This window comes from Schistocerca americana, chromosome 9 (assembly GCF_021461395.2).
Source record: "Schistocerca americana isolate TAMUIC-IGC-003095 chromosome 9, iqSchAmer2.1, whole genome shotgun sequence".
Taxonomy (NCBI): Eukaryota; Metazoa; Arthropoda; class Insecta; order Orthoptera; family Acrididae; genus Schistocerca; species Schistocerca americana.
In genome coordinates, this window is record NC_060127.1 from 123,047,503 (window position 1) to 123,070,631 (window position 23,129).

At 42.3% G+C, this 23,129-nt stretch overlaps 1 long non-coding RNA gene across 1 annotated transcript; it reads left to right on the top strand.

The window, feature by feature from the left end:
* The first annotated feature begins 11,407 nt into the window (after positions 1-11,407).
* Positions 11,408-21,650, top strand: LOC124551344. Its single transcript, XR_006967819.1, has 3 exons — positions 11,408-11,725; positions 20,933-21,109; positions 21,209-21,650. It is a non-coding gene; the product is annotated as an uncharacterized LOC124551344 (long non-coding RNA).
* The last annotated feature ends 1,479 nt before the right edge of the window (positions 21,651-23,129 follow it).

The following is a 23,129-nucleotide window of genomic DNA, read 5'->3' on the forward strand; positions in this document are numbered from 1 at the left end:
AGTGACTGCTTCACGCTGGTCTTCTCGAAGGGTAGTTTCTTGGTTTTCCTTTGGTGTCAGGTATGTATCCACATCCTGGTTTCCAGAATTTGGGTTTTTCTGTTTATCTTCTCTGAACTCTCAGCGTCGCGCTCTGAAAGATCCTTTGTCCCAGCTTGGGTGTATCAGAATATGAGGAGGGTGTCACATTAATGTAGTGGATTTGTTCTTTTAATATCCTAATGAATGTTGCGCATGAATGCTATTCACAACAAACAAAAGTACAGAAAAGGAAGGAAAGTTGCTTCTTCTGTGATGGTAGCTTCTGACCATTTGGAAATGCAATTTACTTCGCAGCAATATGTAACCGTGAGTTTAAAATAAAGAAAATAAAAGCAAAGAAAAGATTTGACCATGGATGCATCCCTATACAGCCCTATCGTCGGAAAAAAACCTATGTAATTACCGTCTGTCAAGAGCAATACGTCTTATTGAATGTATATATGAAATATCTGCAGTTTCACCCATTACTCACCCTGTATAACATGCACACAGCAAGTTCACGATTACACGGCTGAACAAGAAAATATTTTATTTTTTCAGTTACGAGAACATTACGTACTGTCTCTGTGAGACAATCTCCACCTGCACCAGTTTCAGAGTTCCTGTACTGGGCGCGACGAGGCGGCCGTTACTTCGAATAATGTTGGTATAGCAATTCGCTCTCTGTCACGTGGACGCTAAAAAACAGAAATGTAAAAAAACTATCACTGGCAATATGAAGATAGTAAATGTTATCTAGAATAAATGATAATTAATTGAAACCCTCAGCTGCTGACAGGTGTTGTTGACATACCTCTTCCAGAGAAGCTGCACGGTCATCAGTGGTACCTGTTCTTTCGAGAACATTTACTATCTTCATATACCGGGTGATCAAAAAGTCAGTATAAATTTGAAAACTGAATAAATCACGGAATAATGTAGATAGAGAGGTACAAATTGACACACATGCTTGGAATGACATGGGGTTTTATTAGACCAACAAAATACAAAAGTTCAAAAAATGTCCGACAGATGGCGCTTCATCTGATCAGAATAGCAATAATTAGCCTAACAAAGTAAGAAAAGCAAAGATGATGTTCTTTACAGGAAATGCTCAATATGACCACCATCATTCCTCAACAATAGCTGCAGTCGAGGAATAATGTTGTGAACAGCACTGTAAAGCATGTCCGGAGTTAGTGACGCATTGGCGTCGGTTGTTATCTTTCAGCATCCCTAAATATGTCGGTCGATCACGATACACTTGCGACTTCAGGTAACCCCAAAGCCAATAATCGCACGGATTGAGGTCTGGGGACCTGGGAGGCCAAGCATGACGAAAGTGGCGGCTGAGCACACGATCATCACCAAACGACGCGCGCAAGTGATCTTTCACGAGTATAGCAACATGGGGTGGAGCACCATCCTGCATAAACACCGTACGTTCCAGCAGGTGTTTATCAGCCAGGCTAGGGATGATGCGATTCTGTAACATATCGGCGTACCTCTCACCCGTCACGGTAGCAGTTACAAAACCAGAAACACGCATTTCCTCGAAGAAAAAAGGCCCGATAACGGTAGATGTGGTAGATTCAACCCATGCCGTGACTTTCTCGTCGTGCAATGGAGTTTCCACGACAGTTCTAGGATTTTTGGTAGCTCAAATTCTGCAGTTGTGGGCATTGACAGACGCTAGGAGCGTGAAATGAGCTTCGTCGGTCCACAACACGTTACTCAACCAATCGTAATCTTCCTCCATCTTTTGAAACGCCAACACCGCAAATGCCCTCCGTTTCACTAAATCGCCAGGTAACAGTTCATGATGTCGATGGATTTTGTACGGATGCATCGGAGGGTACGCCTAAGTACCAACCAAACAGTAGTGTATGGAATGCCAGTGCAACGAGCGACAGCTCGAGCGCTGACTTCCCCGTGCATAGACGAACCTGCTACAGCCTCCATTTCTTCATGAACTGTCTCAGCAGCATTACGCCTTGTGCTCGGTCGGCCACTACGGGGTCTATCATTTAAACAACCCGTGGCTTCGAACTTCGAAGTCATTCTCGCCACAGCTGCATTTGCAACGGACCTTTACCCGTTCGAATCCCCTTCCTATGGTGATCGGACCGTAACGCTGAACTAGCACATTTCCCATTCTGATAATATACACTCCTGGAAATGGAAAAAAGAACACATTGACACCGGTGTGTCAGACCCACCATACTTGCTCCGGACACTGCGAGAGGGCTGTACAAGCAATGATCACACGCACGGCACAGCGGACACACCAGGAACCGCGGTGTTGGCCGTCGAATGGCGCTAGCTGCGCAGCATTTGTGCACCGCCACTGTCAGTGTCAGCCAGTTTGCCGTGGCATACGGAGCTCCATCGCAGTCTTTAACACTGGTAGCATGCCGCGACAGCGTGGACGTGAACTGTATGTGCAGTTGACGGACTTTGAGCGAGGGCGTATAGTGGGCATGCGGGAGGCCGGGTGGACGTACCGCCGAATTGCTCAACACGTGGGGCGTGATGTCTCCACAGTACATCGATGTTGTCGCCAATGGTCGGCGGAAGGTGCACGTGCCCGTCGACCTGGGACCGGACCGCAGCGACGCACGGATGCACGCCAAGACCGTAGGATCCTACGCAGTGCCGTAGGGGACCGCACCGCCACTTCCCAGTAAACTAGGGACACTGTTGCTCCTGGGGTATCGGCGAGGACCATTCGCAACCGTCTCCATGAAGCTGGGCTACGGTCCCGCACACCGTTAGGCCGTCTTCCACACACGCCCCAACATCGTGCAGCCCGCCTCCAGTGGTGTCGCGACAGGCGTGAATGGAGGGACGAATGGAGACGTGTCGTCTTCAGCGATGAGAGTCGCTTCTGCCTTGGTGCCAATGATGGTCGTATGCGTGTTTGGCGCCGTGCAGGTGAGCGCCACAATCAGGACTGCATACGACCGAGGCACACAGGGCCAACACCCGGCATCTTGGTGTGGGGAGCGATCTCCTACACTGGCCGTACACCACTGGTGATCGTCGAGGGGACACTGAATAGTGCACGGTACATCCAAACCGTCATCGAACCCATCGTTCTACCATTCCTAGACTGGCAAGGGAACTTGCTGTTCCAACAGGACAATGCACGTCCGCATGTATCCCGTGCCACCCAACGTGCTCTAGAAGGTGTAAGTCAACTACCCTGGCCAGCAAGATCTCCGGATCTATCCCCCATTGAGCATGTTTGGGACTAGATGAAGCGTCGTCTCACGCGGTCTGCACGTCCAGGACGAACGCTGGTCCAACTGAGGCGCCAGGTGGAAATGTCATGGCAAGCCGTTCCACAGGACTACATCCAGCATCTCTACGATCGTCTCCATGGGAGAACAGCAGCCTGCATTGCTGCGAAAGGTGGATATACACTGTACTAGTGCCGACATTGTGCATGCTCTGTTGGCTGTGTCTATGTGCCTGTGGTTCTGTCAGTGTGATCATGTGATGTATCTGACCCCAGGAATGTGTCAATAAAGTTTCCCCTTCCTGGGACAATGAATTCACGGTGTTCTTATTTCAATTTCCAGGAGTGTAGCTTCACTAAAAGCGCCTTTTCAGGTAACGTCAACATGCTGCGACTGCTGGCGCATCTTATTCTCTCTTTTTTTTTTTTTTTTTTTTTTTTTTTTTTTTTTTTTTTTTTTTTTTTTTTTGTCTTTATTGTATTTCAATTCCCCATCGGGGCGGGCTGGCAGCAGCATATGCGCTGCTCTTCAGCCGAAAGACATAGAACAAAACAATAGAAGACATTTAAAAACAGCAAAGGAGAGAATAAGGTGAACATAGATATAAATAAGGGGGAACAACATGGAAGACAAAAAATATATATAATGGGGTGACTAAACTGGAGTTAAAAAAACTGTTTAAAAGCAGCACACACAAAAAGCCACACACTGTGACGATTAAAAGAACACAAGGCACAGCACATAACGTAACACTGACGGCGAACCTCAAGGCAGTACACTATTAAAAATCACACCTCTTGACGCACAGGAGAAACAGCACTAGACACAACACTGATGTGGCACACTGATGATGATCAATACAGAGGATCTGCCAGGCGCTAGGAGATGAGGGAGACCTGAAGAAGGGAGGGAGGGGAAGGGATGGGGGAGATGAGCGGGGGACGCGCTGAAGAAGGCCAGGTAGGGATGGATGTGGGAAGGAAAGAGGCAAGTATGGGGTGCAGGGTCTCAGGGGAGGGGGGGATGGAGGAAAATCCGCTCTGGGAGAAGGAGGGAAGAGGGAAAAGGGGGCCCTGGGGAGGGGGGGGAACAAGGCCAGGTTATAGTTAGAAGGAAGGGTAGATGTCACGGCCAAACTTTCAGGAAACATTCCTCACACAAATAAAGAAAAGATGTTATGTGGACATTTGTCCGGAAACGCGTAATTTCCATGTTAGAGCTCATTTTAGTTTCGTCAGTGTGTACAGCACTTCCTCGATTCACCGCCATGATTTCATACGGGATACTCTATCTGTGCTGCTAGAACATGTGCCTTTACAAGTACGACACAACATGTGGTTCATGCACGATGGAGGTCCTGCACATTTCAGTCGAAGTGTTCGTACGCTTCTCAACAACAGATTCGGTGACCGCTGGATAGGTAGAGGCGGACCAATCCTATGGCCTCCACGCTCTCCTGACCTCAACCCTCTTGACTTTTATTTATGGGGGTATTTGAAAGCTCTTGTCTACGCAACCCCGGTACCAAATGTAGAGACTCTTCGTGCTCGTATTGTGGACGGCTGCGATACAATATGCCATTCTCCAGGGCTGCATCAGCGCATCAGGGATTCCATGCGACAGAGGGTGGATGCATGTATCCTCGCTAACGGAGATCATTTTGAATATTTCCTGTAACAAAGTGTTTGAAGTCACGCTGGTACGTTCTGTTGCTATGTGTTTCCATTCCATGATTAATGTGATTTGAAGAGAAGTAATAAAATGAGCTCTAACATGGAAAGTAAGCGTTTCCGGCCATATGTCCACATAACATATTTTCTTTCTTTGTGTGTGAAGAATGTTTCCTGAAAGTTTGGCCATATCTTTTTGTAACACCCTGTATAGTTAAAGGCTACCCAGCCATTGACCTTCGTCTGTGCGAATGCACACCGGTTGCCCGAACTCTTACGGGAATCGTCACCTTAGTGTGCGCGAGTAATGAGTGGGTGGGCAAATATCTATTAGGTACACTATGTAGATTGTGGACAGTTGAGAATGTGGGTTTCACTGGAAGCGTGCAAGGGATGTCCCTGTAGTCGCGCTATTCGTCTGTGTCCTCGGTGGCTCCGATGGATAGAGCGTCTGCCGTGTAAGCTCGAGATCCCAGGTTCGAATCCCGCTCGAGGCACACATTTTCAACTGTCCCTATCGCGGTATATCAACAACACCTGTCGGCAGCTGAGGGTTTCAATTAATTATCATTTATTACTGGCAATGCTTGTAATTGAAATCGGTTGGTGAAACGTCTTCAGTTCAGCTGGTGCAGATACTTTTCCACATCTGACTGTTGTAATACGTCGTACCGCGGCCACTTTCGCCAACTCGGAGCGAGTGGCCGAGGAGGAGGAGCGAGCGCCCAACACTGCAGTCATCCTGGAAGCGCTCAGCGGGACGCCGTGGAGTGACAGTTGCGAAGGGCCTGTCTGGCAACGAGAAGCGCGCCGAGAACTGATGGACGCCTGCAGCCGTCAGGACGGAACGCCAAGAATGTAAGCACGGAAGCATCTGAGTTCTTCTGGCCCGGCGGCAGTCACTCTACTTGCCTTAGAAAGTAGGGATATGCCGACCATTCCAGCACCCCACGGGCACAGGGAGGAGCGTATAAAAAAAGCGCGGGAAATTGCCTCAGGGAAGCGTGTGAAAGATGTTTTACTCGTCGGTGGGGACATACTGAAACGGTACAGTAGTTTCCGCTCCATAAGCAGCAGGTTTTGCTGCTCGCTCGCACCGGGAAATACAAACAGACGCGGCTTCGCCGCCAATTTTATTACACGACGCGGCCGGTTGCGGGTGCAACAGAACCCCAGTGGACGGGTGGAGAGAAATGTGTCAGGCTTCATAATACGTATTTATATGCATCGTATATTATGCATTTCTTGTACGTGAATGTGAATCTGCACATGAACTTTTCCTGATCCTCCTCACACCTTTCCGTAAAGTGTGGCCAAATCTTAGTTGGGAAGTAGTTCTGAAGTATAGTAGTGCCAACCTTACTCCTGGGTAGGGGATCAGAGAGACAGCACTGGCAGGTAAAAGTCAAAGACGTTCCAGTGTCACAAGATTTGGGGTGGAGAGGTTGGTCATGGCCAAGTGGTTCGACCACCCCCTCCACCGGGGCCAAGCAAAACTTCCAGGTGCCCGCCATATTCTAGGAGTGTTACAGAAGACAGGTAAGCGAGCAGACGTGCCCTCAGTGCGTCTGTCTCAATGTTCACTCATGGAAGAGAGGTATTTGAATATTTGTACTAATTCTTTTATTTCCAGCTTTGTATTGTGTAAGGAAATGACTGTTCTCGTTTAATTCCGGAAATTTGACCCCCTGTGTTAATGTATCTGGTCCCCAGTTTGCCCGTTATCCTCCTCACATAGTGAATGTCCTATGTAAAATATTGGGAGACTTTGGTGGTATACATTTGGCCAACGCAATTCCGTCTTGCCCGTAGAAATGTGCGTGCAGATTAGTATATAATGTACCCGAACTATAAGTTGTAAACTTGTAATAACTGTAAACTGGAACAATTGTTGCAATCGCTGTAAAATCGAGTTATAATGTTTAAAATAAATAGGTAATCAATTGTCATCAATCTTTAACATACCTTTAAAAAAATCACATAGGAGTCCAGTTAAAGGAATTCATTTAAAAATAGAAGATATACGAGGGCAGTTCAATAAGTAATGCAACACATTTTTTTCTCCGCCAATTTTGGTTGAAAAAACCGGAAATTTCTTGTGAAATATTTTTAAACATTCCCGCTTCGTCTCGTATAGTTTCATTGACTTCCGACAGGTGGCAGCGCTGTACGGAGCTGTTAAAATGGCGTCTGTAACGGATGTGCGTTGCAAACAACGGGCAGTGATCGAGTTTCTTTTGGCGGAAAACCAGGGCATCTCAGATATTCATAGGCGCTTGCAGAAGGTCTACGGTGATCTGGCAGTGGACAAAAGCACGGTGAGTCGTTGGGCAAAGCGTCTGTCATCATAGCCGCAAGGTCAAGCAAGACTGTCTGATCTCCCGCGTGCGGGCCGGCCGTGCACAGCTGTGACTCCTGCAATGGCGGAGCGTGCGAACACACTCGTTCGAGATGATCGACGGATCACCATCAAACAACTCAGAGCTCAACTTGACATCTCTGTTGGTAGTGCTGTCACAATTGTTCACCAGTTGGGATATTCAAAGGTTTGTTCCCGCTGGGTCCCTCGTTGTCTAACCGAACACCATAAAGAGCAAAGGAGAACCATCTGTGCGGAATTGCTTGCTCGTCATGTGGCTGAGGGTGACAATTTCTTGTCAAAGATTGTTACAGGCGATGAAACATGGGTTCATCACTTCGAATCTGAAACAAAACGGCAATCAATGGAGTGGCGCCACACCCACTCCCCTACCAAGAAAAAGTTTAAAGCCGTACCCTCAGCCAGTAAAGTCATGGTTACAGTCTTCTGGGACGCTGAAGGGGTTATTCTGTTCGATGTCCTTCCCCATGGTCAAACGATCAACTCTGAAGTGTATTGTGCTACTCTTCAGAAATTGAAGAAACGACTTCAGCGTGTTCGTAGGCACAAAAATCAGAACGAACTTCTCATTCTTCATGACAACGCAAGACCTCACACAAGTCTTCGCACCCGAGAGGAGCTCACAAAACTTCAGTGGACTGTTCTTCCTCATGCACCCTACAGCCCCGATCTCGCACCGTCGGATTTCCATATGTTTGGCCCAATGAAGGACGCAATGCGTGGGAGGCACTACGCGGATGATGAAGAAGTTATTGATGCAGTACGACGTTGGCTCCGACATCGACCAGTGGAATGGTACCGTGCAGGCATACAGGCCCTCATTTCAAGGTGGCGTAAGGCCGTAGCATTGAATGGAGATTACGTTGAAAAATAGTGTTGTGTAGCTAAAAGATTGGGGAATAACCTTGTGTATTTCAATGCTGAATAAAACAACCCCTGTTTCAGAAAAAAAATGTGTTGCAATACTTATTGAACTTCCCTCGTAGAATGCAGGGAACCACACAACAGCGTTTGAGCCCTCCAGCCCCTTGCCTAGTATCATACAGAAAAGGCACGCTCTCTAGGTAGCGCTCTCAAGCTCCCCTCCCCAGTTATCCGTTGCGCAATTTTCATTCAGGGCTTGACGACATAAACTTTCATCTGGCGTTCCTAGGCAAGGAGGTTGGACGGTAATCTTTCAATTCCTTATAAAACGCGGGCGCCGGCAGATTTTGAGACGGAGCCGAGATATGAGTCTGTCCAGAGCTCACGCAGAGTGAGCATTTATGAAGACTTGTGTAGCTGGTCTCCCAACAACCTCGGAATGCAGTAAAACAGCTTAAGAATGTGAAATTGTGAGAAATATGCCAATTCACGAGGCACACGCCAGCCCACGCCAGATAGGGAATTTCCACCCCACACGAAGAGGCGTCGCGATGAAACGGCGATCTGCCATAGGGCGGCATTGAAAATTTCGTCCGCAAATGACAACACCGAAAGGAAGAATGTTTCGGAGAGGAATTGAGCTGAGAGATGGATGAGAAGCGAGAAGAGAGTCGTGCAAACACCGCCGAAGCGTGAGCACATGGACGCTCTTCTACCCATCACCAATATCCGCCTTCCGACACTGTGATATCACAGCCTTGGCCACGCAACCGACAACGGGCAGACAACGCGGAGGTCGTACGTAGCTGGGCCTCGCAGCAAAACCGCGATTGCTGATGGGGGCAGCCGACTGGCGCCGTACAGCTCCGAGGCAACGCGCTAAAACCGAACGATAACGAACAATGGTGAGATCGATTCGTCTCCTCCTCCTTCCCTTTGATAACTGAGTCGTGTCTACGCCCAGTCAAATCGGCCCCGAGATTTGTATTTTTGTTTCGGTTTGTGTAAACAGCACGAAAATAAATACATATCTTTCATGTTTTGATCACATAAGCAATCTTTTGCATTCATACGTGGACACCTTAATTTTGTACCCTTTGTGTTTGATTTCATTTAATAATTGATATCAATTAATTGTAAGCTCCTAACGTGGCACAATCTCATCAATCATCTGCTCGTCATTTCACGTCCGACAGCAGAGAGAAGAAGTCACAGTTCACCACATTTTTGCAGCCCAGACCTGAGTCGAAACAAGGCCCCCGGAGTAGACAACCTTCCATTAGAACTACTGACAGCCTTGGGAGAGCCAGTCCTGACAAAACTCTACCATCTGGTGAGCAAGATGTATGAGACAGGCGAAATACCCTCAGACTTCAAGAAGAATATAATAATTCCAATCCCAAAGAAAGCAGGTGTTGACAGATGTGAAAATTACCGAACTATCAGTTTAATAAGTCACAGCTGCAAAATACTAACGCGAATTCTTTACAGACGAATGGAAAAACTGATAGAAGCCGACCTCGGGGCGATCAGTTTGGATTCCGTAGAAATGTTGGAACACGTGAGGCAATACTGACCTTACGACTCATCTTAGAAGAAAGATTAAGGAAAGGCAAACATACGGTTCTAGCATTTGTAGACATAGAGAAAGCTTTTGACAATGTTGACTGGAATACTCTCTTTCAAATTCTAAAGGCGGCAGGGGTAAAATACAGGGAGCGAAAGGCTATTTACAATTTGTACAGAAACCAGATGGCAGTTATAAGAGTCGAGGGGCATGAAAGGAAAGCATGCTGAAGATTAGATGGGTAGATCACATAACTAATGAGAAGGCATTGAATAGAATTGGGGAGAAGAGGAGCTTGTGGCACAACTTGACTAGAAGAAGGGATCAGTTGGTAGGACATGTTCTGAGACATCGAGGGATCACCAATTTAGTATTGGAGGGCAGCGTGGAGGGTAAAAATCGTAGAGGGAGACCAAGAGATGAATACACTAAGCAGATTCAGAAGGATGTAGGCTGCAGTAGGTACTGGGAGATGAAGAAGCTTGCACAGGATAGAGTAGCATGGAGAGCTGCATCAAACCAGTCTCAGGACTGAAGACCACAACAACAACAACAACATCTTTGGGCGACCCGATTGGTAATTTTCATGGTATCTGATGTCACAAAACAAATTCTCGAGATCACTACATTTTGGCGCCCAGCATGGGGCGACCTGATTGGTAATTTTCGTGGTATCTGATATCACAAAATAAATTCTCGAGTTCATTACGTTGTACTTTACTAAAAGGAAACGGTTCTATACTCCAGATAAATCTCGCAGTCACACCAATCTAAAGTACTGAGGAATCAAAGTTACGAATAATTGAAATTGGAATGATCGCAGAAAATTTTGTGAGGAAAGCGAAACAGAGACCGTTTTATTGGCAGAACACTTACAATATGCAACAGATCTACTAAAGAACCTGTCTACACTGTTATCCGTCCTCTTCTGGAGTATTGGTGAACCGATCGGATCCATATCAGATAACATTGACGGAATGCCGTAGAGGAAGTTCAAAGAAGGGCAACTCGTTTTGTGTTATCAGGAAATAGGGCAAACATTATCTGAGGTGAATTTTAATCGAAGACAACAGAGTGCGCCGACGGCCGTGGCAAACAGCAACGGAGAGGGCGACTGAGTTCCGGTATTCCACCAGCGAGGGCGCTGCTGGCGGGCAGTGTGGTTCATCTATTAAGTTTTCGACCCATGCGCAGAACAGTTACAGTACGCTATATATTGCGAAACTAAGGACGTTTTTCGCCAGTATGCGACGGCTCACCTGAAGATGACTGGCAGGTGCCTAGTTGAAATATCGTGCGAAGTATTGAACGACGATCGGATGCAATCCCGCAATTTGTTTGAACAGTTATCTGAGGTATCATACACGAGTCGGAGATGTAGGCATTAAAACAAAAGCTGTTTCGTCCTGGCGGGATTTTTCTGCCCTCATCCGAAGATTTACTGTCACTACCAGGGCAGTAGCTCCAAACGCAGATGGGTACTCCATGTGCAAAATGTTGTATAAATACATATACCTGTGCAACCGAGTGTCGTAATATAAAACTAACTGTTGAGTCTGTAATTCAGAACAGTAGTAACCTACATAAGAGGATAGCAATTACTTAATAAAAATTGGTAAACATTTTCTTATGAAATAGGAATCTTGAGTCACATAAATAATTCGAACGGATGACGTTCCAGTATGTCACATGGTCCCCCTTGTTTCGTGTGGCGGAACGAGCAACTTTACAAGAGATCAGATAGTTCTGTCTACTGTGCATGCATGCCAAGTATATCCCATGTGGATGGTGTAACAAGTCCATGTGAACCTGCCTGTAGTTACAGATATGCACAGTTGGGGCGTTGACGCGCAGGTCTACAGTTTAGGCGCATCGTGAAATACGGACTACAGAGTTTCTTTCCTGAATAAGGTTTTGGCCGAAAGCTGATTTGTCAGTCTTTCCATCATGTGTGTCTGGATCTCAATGTTTAGTTTTCACAGTGAGTACAAATTTATCCTTTCCATAAAAATGTTTATATTCTGACATGGGATTTCCATTGTTTAAATAAATTCTGAATTTTTATTTCCACACGTCTACATTTTCCATGGATAATTTTATAATGGCTCCTTTCCCCATTTCACAGACAAGTAGAATATCGAATAGTATATGTTGTGGCACACACAAAGGCCTTTGAATAGTCGAGAAATATACCACAAACGTCTTTCTGTTAACCTAGTGATACAAAAACCAGACAGACAGCTGTTGTTCTGTAGATCTACCCTTCCTAAACCCATGCTGAGCATCTTTCTCCTATTTAATTAACTTTTCGCATCAGTTACATTTTGTTATTCTAGATAATGTAGGTGTGTGTAATAGTTGTTGGTCTGTAATTTCCTGCATTTTCCTGACTGCCATATTTTTGTACAAATATCACTCAACATTGTTCGCTTAGACGTAATTTAAATATTCCTTCTTCCATAGCTAAGATTGTAAGAAGAGCTGTAGGCTTTGCTAGCCACTGCAGACAGCATTTAAATAGTTGAGTAGACATATTGTTTAGTCCCTCAGTAGATTGTCTTTAAACTGTGTTATTTTTACTTAGTCAGATAATGAGTAAACATTGTCTTGTGAGGAGTACTTTGTGTGCATTTTGTGACAGTAGACTTTCACATAATTAATTGGTTATAATGTTAGTTTCAGATGTCACTGGTTTACTGAGAGTCCACGATTTTCTTCCCATTATTCTTTATGGCTGTGTTCCCATTGTTCTTTGTGTCTACTCTTTCTTTGTGGGACTATACAGTCTGTGATATTAGTGGAACCCATTTTCTTCTGATTCAATTTGGTTTCATTGAACACTTTATTGGATGATCTCTTCTTGTCCCTATAGGTATCGCAGTTTGCTTGTGTGTTTCATCCAACAAGTGTTAACTGTAGTTTTCAGTTATTCCCTCTTCCTTATTATGTGTGTTGTGTTCTAGTGTGTGCTTTACTTACCATTTTTATTTCTGCTTACTACTGGACATGCAAGATTTATGTTGCAGGCCAATATTCTGCAAATTGATTATCATCCTCTGTTTCCTATTAAATAATCTTTGTAGTTTGCCTAGGCTTGCTGGGTTTGTCACAATTCATTAAAGCTGTTGTGTGGCCTTTCTGTCTTGTCTGGTACTTAAGTAAATACCCCATAATGATCAGCAGAGGCTCTGTTTAAGAACTATAACTCGGCTGTAAAGTGGTGAATTGATATTTACATGATCTGTCTCTCTGTAATTTTACTGCACCTTGTGGGGCCATTATTTTAAGATCAATTTAACAGTCTTCTTTCAGTGTGTTCATATTTTCATCACCTGTTGCCATTATGCAAGAGAATTCCCTGACAGTCCCGTGTGACACCGCTTCTAGCTCCTTTAGAAACCCATTTACCTGACTGACTGGTGATGTGTATAGCCCCGATGTGAAACATTTTCTTTTTTTCAGCATTATCAGTATTGCTGCTAATTCTAATTAAGTTTCTTTTCACTTGTCTACTGACCATGGAGAGCAATTCCTCCTTTCATGTGCTGTAGGTCTTCCACATTTCTATTCATATCTACATAAATCGGACACCTTTTCATAGTTATGTTTGTTATAAAATAATATTCATGTGCTATAATAGTAAAATTTGTTAGTTCTGCTGCTACTAGTACTGAAGTTTCATCTATTTTACTTCATGCATACTTTATACTGTAGTGCAAAATATTGACAGTAAAACATTTGTATTCCCCTCCCCCCTCCTGAGTCTGGCGCAGAAAAGTGGTCATTTATTTATTTATTGTTCCGTGGGACCACATTAAGGAGAAGTCTCCATGGTCATGGAACGAGTCAATACATGAAATTATAACACGATTGTAGAAACAGATAAAATGAAATATAAGAAACATATTCAGGTGTAGATTGTAGAAACAGATAAAATGAAATATAAGAAACATATTCAGGCGACACGTCGTTAGTTTAAATAAAGAAAATCAAGAATGTAACACTGGAATTTGCTTAATTTTTTAGCTTTTCCAGGAGTTCCTCGACAGAATAGAAGGAGTGAGCCATGAGGAAACTCTTCAGTTTAGACTTAAAAGCGTTTGGGCTACTGCTAAGATTTTGGAGTTCTTGTGGTAGCTTATTGAAAATGGATGCAGCAGAATACTGCACTCCTTTCTGCACAAGAGTCAAGGAAGTGCATTCCACATGCAGATTTGATTTCTGCCTAGTATTAACTGAGTGAAAGCTGCTAACTCTTGGGAATAAGCTAATATTGCTAACAACAAACAACATTAAAGAAAATATATACTGTGAGGGCAATGTCAAAATTCCCAGATTATTGAATAGGGGTCGACAAGAGGTTTTCGAACTTATACCACACATAGCTCGAACAGCCCGTTTTTGAGCCAAAAATACCCTTTTTGAATCAGAAGAATTACCCCAAAAAATAATACCATATGACATAAGCGTATGAAAATATGCGAAGTAGACTACTTTTCGTGTTGAAATGTCACTTATTTCAGATACTGTTCTAATGGTAAATAAAGTGGCATTTAGTTTCTGAACAAGATCCTGAACATGGGCTTTCCACAACAGCTTACTATCTATCCGTACGCCTAGGAACTTGAACTGTTCCGTCTCGCTTACAACATGCCCATTCTGTCTGATTAAAATATCAGTTCTTGTTGAATTGTGAGTTAGAAGCTGTAAAAACTGAATCTTACTGTGATTTAGCATCAAATTATTTTCCACAAGCCACTAACTTATTTCATGAACTACATTATTTGATAATGTTTCAATATTACACACAAGATCATTCAGATGTTTGTGTTTCTTGGTTCTTTCTCCTCCTTCCCAGATTTCTTGTCATGTGCTCTGTGGATGACAGTGCTTTTTCTGGTGGGATCAGTGATGTCTTCTTCTGCAGGGCTGATGATGTTTCTCCTTCATTTTCATGAGTCTGTGGCGGTTCTCATGGGGATATTGATTGCTGTTTCTTTCATTGTTGACAGTGGGATTGGTCTGTGTGTTTATTTTCTTGGACAGCTTATACTTTCTGGCATTTCCTTGTACGAAACGTTTTTCTTTACTTTTTTATCATTATTGTGCAGCACATGTACCATGAAACGCTCCTTTTCTGAGCTTGTAGCTCCAGGAAAGAACATAGCTACATATCTTCTTGAACTTTCTGTTTGTGCTGTTAGTCTTTATTTACACATCAGGCTTCATTTAGACCACGCCTCTGTGGAATGCTTACCAGAAAAAACACTTGCTGCATGTGGGATTCTTTCTGAAGTTTCTTTTAGAACCCTGGTTGAATTGCTGTTTGGATTTTTATAGACACCTTTTTCTCCGCCATTAATGATGGTTGAATTCTTTTCATCCCCGTCTCACGGTTTTAGTGCTTCCTGTAGGACACCAAGCTTGTTAAGGCCACTTTGTATTTGATTTTCAATGTTGCCATAACACTTGCAGAGCTTCTTACATAGATATATGAAACTATTTAATTTTGTCCCTTCTTATTCATATTTGATGACGCATTTTGCTGATACATGGTATTTTCTTGATTGTTTGCTTATCATGGTTTATAGGCGTATTGGGGAACTCGCCATGTAAATTATAGAGTAACGCATCATTCTTGGTACCTCTATGGTGATGTGGAAATCCGAGTGGTGTTAATAAGGTAAATAATTTGTGTAACTCTTTCTCCTCACCTTCATTGTTCACATCTTTATCCTATTATGTGTAACTAACAAGCCTCAACTGAAATACATAGCTAATTTTCATTATTAACTGGACTGAGTATTTTCTTGTGACAGTGGCTTCACTGCTGTTCACACGTGTCAGTATCCACTGAAGTCCCACAAAAAGGTGTATTGTGAACACTGTAATCCATTGTTCATCACCATTCCAGGCCTATACCCTGTATTGCAACATTGTTCTATAAATTGATCTCATCTTTTAGTCAGATGATGCCATAAATGGTCCTCCTCAACTAGATTGAGTACCACCTCACTAGCTGTTAAATTTATTCATAAAACTTTCACCATTCTCCAGTAACAATGGTCTAAAAGCTATTTCTTACACATTCATAACGTTAATGAGATTTCAGACTGTGTAAATGGTTTTTCATTTTCCTAAGTGAATACTTGTTATACAAGATGGAATATGTATTTTCGGTACTGCATGGATGCTGCCGGTAGCTTTCTAGATGTTGGTGCTTTCATTCTGCCACCCGCAATAATAAAGTGAAACAGTTGAAGTATTCTTTTTGAGAGTTTCTGTATAAAGTGATCAGTGTATTATGGTTATCTTATTCTGTAGAACCTTCAGAAATGATGTTACCAGCCTCTGCCAGTTTAGAGCCACTCCTGAAAGTCACTGACTAATGACCTTGTGAAAGGCTATTAATTGACCCAAATGTCTGGATTCACATTGAACTTGCTCTTCTAGCAGTAATGATACTGATGATTAGTCATTTGCATCAATAATCTTTCAGAATATCAGTGTGTCGTGTTCCTCTAAATCAGCTCTGTTTACTGAAGTGCCAGAGCCAAATTAACTTCGTTATCAGAAGCTTCATGTGGGGTTCAGCTCACTAATGTCTGCTTTTTCGTGGTTGTGGTGTCGGACCAATCCATAGTTCAGACCCAGGTATAGATAAGTTTGAAAGGTGAAAAAAATTGTTGCACAGCCAACAAATCTGATATGGAAGTAATGATTGTGGTTATAAATTGCAAATTGGTTTGTAACATAGCTTGATGTCTACATTCATGCCATATCCAATGCACTGTTCATTATAAAAACTGAAACTGGCAGGTGAATTGAGAAAACCTGTATAGAGTAGAAGAAGAGTTCCCAAGAAGCATTTTGGTGGATGCATATACGTCATGCATAAACTCGAGGAGGGGTTGGAAATCACTTTCAACCCCTTGTAGGAAGAAATTGCAATTTATTTAAGGGCAATTTGTTAACAACATAAAATTTAGTATAACACTGTTCATGCCCTCTGCAACAACTCACATTTTAGGTACTGTAATACTAGGTCCATTTTTTTCACTTTTGCTGTTTCTGCTACAAGTGCACAGACAGATGAATGCGTTGGTGTAATATCCATATAAGTTAAATTTTGCATACTTCCAAGTAAAACACTAATTTCTGAAATAGAAGAACTTCATTAACTGGTGTTGTCTTCATCCAACCTTATTTACACTACCAACACAATTATAACTGCCTATTTATTGAATTGCAGAAATTGAACTGTATATTTTGCACCAAAAAGTTCTTTTTAATGTTCAAAAATTAAAGTAACAAAAACAAACAACTATTGGCAGTTGAAAGCTTACTGAACATTATGTGGCTTAAAATGAATTGGTACCCTAGTGGAATCATAAGTATGTATGGTACACAAGTTCATTATGCTTCTCTAAGTGGCATCTGTAACTGTTGTCACAGATGACCTTGTCATATAATCCATGTCTCATGCTGGCAAGTTCTTGTCCAGCCTCGTGATCTGTTTGTTTGTCTGATTTAACTAGCAGAGGCACTTCCTAAACTTCCTTCTCAGGCAATGTAGCTGAGGCTTCCTAACTGATGAAATCATGATTGACGGGTTGTCGTATTGACGCACTACAGCAAACTACATGCTTATTTGCAATGGAGTACTTACAGACCCTTTATGTTGGAGAAGTAAATTTCTCGTTATCAGCCATCTTAGTGTTAAGCTGATACAGCAGTTTTGAGGGAGATGAGGAGAGTAAAACTACAACTTGTGTGACATCAACCACAGTGAACTCCTTGGATGTATCTCACATGGCAGAATGACTTCTGTTTGTTGCAGTGACAGTGCAAGCTATTGACATGTCTGGATCTTGCCCCAAAGACCCAGTGTCAAAAACTCCATTCCCTGTGCTACTCTGAATTGGTTACATAGAGATGTCTCAATCTTGCATCTACATCTACATCCATACTCCGCAAGCCACCTGACGGTGTGTGGCGGAGTGTACCTTCAGTACCTCTATCGGTTCTCCCTTCTATTCCAGTCTCATACTGTTCGTGGAAAGAAGGATTGTCGGTATGCCTCTGTGTGGGTTCTAATCTCTCTGATTTTATCCTCATGGTCTCTTCGCGAGATATACGTAGGAGGGAGCAATATACTGCTTGACTCTTCGGTGAAGGTATGTTCTCGAAACTTTGACAAAAGCCCGTACCGAGCTACTGAGCGTCTCTCCTGCAGAGTCTTCCACTGGAGTTTATCTATCATCTCCGTAACGCTTTCGCGATTACTAAATGATCCTGTAACAAAGCGCGCTGCTCTCCATTGGATCTTCTCTATCTCTTCTATCAACCCTATCTGGTACGGATCCCACACTGCTGAGCAGTATTCAAGCAGTGGGCGAACAAGCGTACTGTAACCTACTTCCTTTGTTTTCGGATTGCATTTCCTTAGGATTCTTCCAATGAATCTGTCTGGCATCTGCTTTACCGACGATCAACATTATATGATCATTCCATTTTAAATCGCTCCTAATGCGTACTCCCAGATAATTTATGGTATTAACTGCTTCCAGTTGCTGACCTGCTATTTTGTAGCTAAATGATAAAGGATCTATCTTTGTGTGTATTCGCAGCACATTACACTTGTCTACATTGAGATTCAATTGCCATTCCCTGCACCATGCGTCAATTCGCTGCAGATCCTCCTGCATTTCAGTACAATTTTCCATTGTTACAACCTCTCGATACACCACAGCATCATCTGCAAAAAGCCTCAGTGAACTTCCGATGTCATCCACCAGGTCATTTATGTATATTGTGAATAGCAACGGTCCTATGACACTCCCCTGTGGCACACCTGAAATCGCTCTTACTTCGGAAGACTTCTCTCCATTGAGAATAACATGCTGCGTCCTGTTATCTAGGAACTCCTCAATCCAATCACACAATTGATCTGATAGTCCATATGCTCTTACTTCGTTCATTAAACAATAGTGGGGAACTGTATCGAACGCCTTGCGATGTGATGGAACCATTTTCCAACACTGTAGTGGTACTAAAATTGTATTTTTGGCCAAAACTGTACGTTCCTGGCTAATGCACTAATGCCTTCATGGAAAGGGAACTATTAAATTTCAGAGGCAAGTGCTATTAAGGTCTGAATACATTACGTTTATAACAGGTTGCAAAGAAACAGTTTGAAAGAGCTTTTAGATGATGTAAGCAAATTGTAATTAAAATGTATGGTATGGTACTCAAATATTGAGGTATACAGTCATAATTTGCTAAATGCTGGTTATTAAGCATATTATGCTACTTCAATTCTTGCGATACAAATTTGACTTGATCCATAAAATGTATGTTGTGTATGGATCCAATGAAAAATAAATAAAGCAAATAAGCTACTGTGTCTGCCAAGAGAAGAAATGCTCCTGAAAGCAGCATTGGTATCTTTGTCTGTCTGAGTATATAATTTTGCTGACAGGATCCAGATCCATTGCAATCAAGAAACTAGGTGCAGCTAGAAGTACACACTCCTTGTGATAGGAGACAATGTAGCCAATGTGGATGGCTCATTATTGCTGTGACCAATAAATAACAAGTCTTTTTGAAAATGAAACTGATGATGATTACACGTTGATGAAATGATTAGCAAGCATAACTTGATAAACAATAATGTTATTGCAGTGAATACTAAAAGAATTTTCACAAAATTTCTTGGCCATAGTTTGTTGGTGACCATTCATGCAGACAGCTTGTTGCTTGTCATGTCACCACAAAATATCCTTACCCTCCTATCCCCTTTCCTGTTCCCACTACAGCACTAAACAGCACTCTTCTACAAGTGCGCACAGTCTTCTTTCTTCTCCTTTCCTGCTGCCCCTGCCCCACCCTGCCCTGCTCCTCATCTAACCTCCTGACTGCACCTAGTTGCTCTGCCTTTTCCCCCAACTCATTCTGGTTGTTCAGTCCCAATGAAGACCTTACTTGTTTCTTTTTCTTGTGCTTCTCTGTGACTCACCTCTACTATAAGGTGAGTAGCAACATCCTATCCATAAAATTTTCAATATACCATCCTGGATTTTGCGTTGTTAAATACAGATAAGCAGCTCATTACCTCAAAAATTATTTCTGGCCCATCTTGATAAATGGTAGGGGTAGGCAAGAGGTGTCAGTCTTTACAAAAGAAACATTATCTGCTCTGAAGTTGCCTACATGTTCCAGTCTTGAGATTACAAATATTGTGTATGTGAAATCCACTTAGCCTGGAAAATTTCACACTGATCTTTTTGAAGACCACTTTGGAAAGCAGACAATTGGCTGGGTCACATTGACATGTATCGATCAGGCAATTTTTAAAGATCTTAAAGAAACCTGTGATAGGTAGACCAACCAAAGTAAATTATTTCTGTGTTTCATAACCATAGAAGGGTATACACACCATTTCTCACTGTTCTGCCTCTGTGTATCAGATTTTGACATTAATAGTGTTAACAGCTACTTACCATTGATCATGTACCTCAGTGGCTGCAAGAAAACTGAAATGCAATGTGTGCTAGAATAGTTCAGTTTTTCACAAAGTCATGAATTGCGAGGAGTTTGTTACGCATATAAGGTACTCAGATAGAAGTAGCTTACTTGACATAAGGCCATTTGTCATTAAGGTCACAATGTAGGCTACAGCTATATCTCTTTTTCAAACTTGTTCATTTTTATTCTGAAAAGCCGATATTGCAGGAGTATAACCAAACACAAGTTCTGAGGGATTGATATTGTGTAATTTGTCATCAAATTTTGAGCAGCCTAATTCGTGTGACAATCAAATGATTGAAAACATTCTGAAAACTATTCTGTGTTGCAACAAATTTGTTACTTGTGTAATAAAAAATACACACCTGGCATTCAGTCAAAAGGTAGCAAGAAGAGAAAGCTGGAAACTTTAAAAAGTGACAATCCTTCTTAATATGTCTATTACAGTAGCATTGCTACAAAACTGAAACACTTTCAGTATCAGTGCAGCAAACTGCGATATGAAGAGAGCAGATTGTAGAAAGGATCAGTTTGCATGATTGGTTGTCTTATAGTACTGGGTTGTGAATAATTTTCTAGTTTTGACTTTACTCATTCATACATAAATACAACAACTCTAAAGACGAATACATCATTGTTTTTCTTCTGTTTGTTCTTATAGCACTTGACCGATTGCATTGAAGCTGATAAGCTTTAATGAGTTGAGCTCATGCCTTCAAAAGTTTGTTTGGATAACAATGTGTAGGTACATGGTGCAAAACGCCCTGGATGTCGTAAAGTTAAAATTTATGAAAGAACAAAAAAATGAAACAGCGATTATGACAGAAGCAATGATTATGTACGTCAGCAAAGCCATTAATTATGAGTGGTCAGTAAGGAGAAGACAAATGAACAAAAAACATCATTAACTTTTCTTTGTGAATTTTTTTTGTTTCAGTCCCTCATATGCAGGATTGCTTCAATGTTTTGCTCGAAGTAAGATGTGCAATGAGTGCTTTGTATTATATGTGATTCTGAACAAGAGAAGACTTAATAACAGCATTAACTACTTTTATTGAAGTGAAATGGAGTGAAGCTGGGAGGATTTCCTTCATCTTGAGGCACTGGTGTCTTTAGAGTCAGCTGCCTGCATCTACAATTGAAATGAAATGTGAGAGAAATCCACGGTCCTATTTTGTAAGATAAACAGAAGTGTAAGAGCTTTCAGAAGATGACATAATTCAAATAAATAAAAAAAAAAGGATGCAAGGTAAAGTGAAGGAAGACTAGCACAGTTTCGTAGACATAGATCATTTACTGATAATGCAATTGTACTATCCATTAATTTTTTCCCTTTATATTACTGTTATAATAAAACTGGTGAGATAAGTGCCACTACTTCAGGCTATCAGTTGTAAGTAGGTTTTGTTAACTATTGTTATAGAAATAGACTGCTATGACGTTGTTGTTGTTGTTGTTGTTGTTGTTGTTGTTGTTGTTGTTGTCATTGTCTTCAGTCCTGAGAATGGTTTGATGCAGCTCTCCAAGCTACTCCATCCTGTGCAAGCTTCTTCATCTACCAGTACCTACTGCAACCTACATCCTTCCGAATCTGCTTAGTGTACTCATCTCTTGGTCTCCCTCTACGATTTTTACCCTCCACGCTGCCCTCCAATACTAAATTGGTGATCCCTCGATGTCTCGGAACAGGTCCTACCAACAGATCCCTTCTTCTAGTCAAGTTGTACCACAAGCTCCACTTCTCCCCAGTCCTATTCAATACCTCCTCATTAGTTACATGATCTACCCATCCAATCTTCTGCATTCTTCTGTAGCACCACATTTCGAAAGCTTTTATTCTCTTCTTGTCTAAGCTATTCATCGTCCATGTTTCACTTCCATACATGGCTACACTCCATACAAATACTTTCAGAAACGACTTCCTGACACATAAATCTATACTCGATGTTAACAAACTTCTCTTCTTCAGAAACACTTTCCTTGCCATTACCAGTCTACATTTTATATCCTCTCTACTTCGACCATCATCAGTTATTTTACTCCCTAAATAGCAAAACTCCTTTACTATTTTAAGTGTCTCATTTCCTAATCTAATTCCCTCAGCATCACCCGACTTAATTCGACTACATTCCATTATCTCGTTTTGATTTTGTTGATGTTCATCTTATACCCTCCTTTCAAGACACTGTCCATTCCATTCAACTGCTCTTCAAAGCCCTTTGCTGTCTCTGACAGAATTACAATGTCATCGGCGAACCTCAAAGCTCCCGGTATTTTACCCCTGCCACCTTCAGAATGTGAAAGAGAGTATTCCAGTCAACATTGTCAAAAGCTTTCTCTAAGTCTACAAATGCTAGAAACGTAGCTTTGCCTTTCCTTAATCTTTCTTCTAAGATAAGTCGTAGGGTCAGTATTGCCTCACGTGTTCCAATATTTTTATGGAATCCAAACTGATCTTCCCCGAGGTCGGCTTCTACTAGGTTTTTCCATTCGTCCGTAAAGAATTTGCGTTAGTATTTTGCAGCAGTGACTTATTAAACTGATAGTTCAGTAATTTTCACATCTGTCAACACCTACTTTCTTTGGGATTGGAATTATTACATTCTTCTTGAAATCTGAGGGTATTTCACCTGTCTCATACATCTTGCTCACCAAATGGTAGAGTTTTGTCAGGACTGGCTCTCCCAAGGCCATCAGTAGTTCTAATGGAATGTTGTCTACTCCCGGGGCCTTGTTTAGACTCAGGTCTTTCAGTGCTCTGTCAAACTCTTCACGCAGTATCATATCTCCCATTTCATCTTCAGCTACATCCTCTTCCATTTCCATAATATTGTCCTTAAGAACATCGCGCTTATATA